Source organism: Grammomys surdaster, unplaced genomic scaffold (assembly GCF_004785775.1).
Source record: "Grammomys surdaster isolate TR1022 unplaced genomic scaffold, NIH_TR_1.0 125793, whole genome shotgun sequence".
Taxonomy (NCBI): domain Eukaryota; kingdom Metazoa; phylum Chordata; class Mammalia; order Rodentia; family Muridae; genus Grammomys; species Grammomys surdaster.
Window position 1 is genome coordinate 534,798 of NW_021620624.1, and position 1,625 is coordinate 536,422.

Sequence of the window (1,625 nt, forward strand, 5' to 3'; positions counted from 1 at the left end):
CCACTCAATATACAGACACCACTCAATATACAGACACCACTCAATATGCGGTATGCTGCATTAACAGACCGGAAGGTGGAGAGCAAGTGAGGAAGGCAAGACACTTGACAAACCCAACATTTATGAGAGAAAATCTGCAGTGCAGAATAGAATGGAACTTCCTTAATCTATTCAAGAACATTAGAGAGTGGGGGGAGGGGGTTGGACAAAGGACACAGGAGGAAGGTAGAGCCGCCATGTTGGGGAAGCAGAAGGATCGAACTAAAGAGCTGGAGAGGCAAGAGCATACAGCCATGCGAGAGCCAGGGAAGAGCAGTCCCAAGGGGCCCCTCCATGACTGGGTCCTGAAATTCAGGAGTATCTGGGGGGTGGTGTTAGCAACATAGAAGTTTGGGAATGGCCCAACCATTGTGCTATTTAAGTCATATTAAAATAGAAGACTCTGTGTGTGTGTGTGTGTGTGTGTGTGTGTGTGTGTGTGTGTGCATGTGCGTGTGCATCTTTCATTTGAGAATCCAGAACATTGGGCAAATAGCAAGGAGCTCATGCTGCCACCGGGGAATACTACCACAACAGAGGGCTGTAGGGTGTCTTTATAGAATGAGTAAGATGAGCTAGAATCAGTTGGTAGTGATGAATTACAGCATTGTAAATACAATAAAAACCAATAAGTCATACTCAGTGGCTTAGTGAGTAAAGTCTGTTAGGTGGGTTTTATCTCAATAAACCACAGGTTTATCTGGAAACAAGCCCTAATATTCTTCAGAATCTGATATCATGCTTACTATTGCTGACGTCAGAGTCCTAAGTCAGAAGGAAACTTTAAATGTGACTTCTTTTTGTTGTTGTTTTAACTTTTTATCCGTTCTCTGTGAATTTCACATCATGCACCCCCAATCCCACCATTTCTCTTTCTCCCCTTATTCCAGCTGTTTATCCTTGCAACCTGTCCCCCAACAGTGGAAAAAACCTCTCAGTGTGGAAGCTGTAGTGTGTCACAGTGTGTCCCACACTATACCTTTTCTTGTTCATCATAAAGACTCATTGGTCTTGTATGAAGCCTCTGGCTTTTGCTACTCTATCAATACAGGAACCTCGCTGGGACTCTTCTCAGATATCCTGTTGTTGCCCAGTGTTATTGAGATCCTGTAGTTTTGGATCTGTAGAATCAGCCCCTTAATGTACTCCAGCAGTTCATTGATGGGTTAGATATTTGGGTGGGACAATTCAAAGCCCTGGGCCTGAGGTTGATATCTGAGCTGGGCAGCCCATTGAGCTCATGCCCCTGGGGCCAGCTCACCAGAAACCCTCACAACCAGGGTCAGCTCTACCCTGCTGCCCAGGCAAGATGCAAGGCCTACTTTTCCAAGTGCTGTAGTACATAAGGGACATGGTCAGTTCCCTTCCCTCAGTAGATAAGAGGCAGGGCTGGCTCTCCTGTGCTGATGCCCTCGGGCTGGCTCACCTGCAACCCCTATATTCAGGGCCAGCTCTACCCTGCTGCCCAGGTGAGGTACAGGGCCTGCTCTCCTGAGTGCTGTAGCAGGTGAGGCACAGGGCCAGCTCTCCTGCTCTTTTGACCCCAGGGCCAGGTCTTCCACCTGCCACAGGTAGTGAGGGGCAAG

The 1,625-nt window shown here is 47.7% G+C and overlaps 1 protein-coding gene across 3 annotated transcripts in view; it reads right to left on the bottom strand.

Moving 5' to 3' along the window:
* Fbxl13 (F-box and leucine rich repeat protein 13) overlaps positions 1-1,625 on the bottom strand; it is a 171,630-nt gene that overhangs the window by 105,953 nt on the left and 64,052 nt on the right. The window lies entirely within an intron of this gene.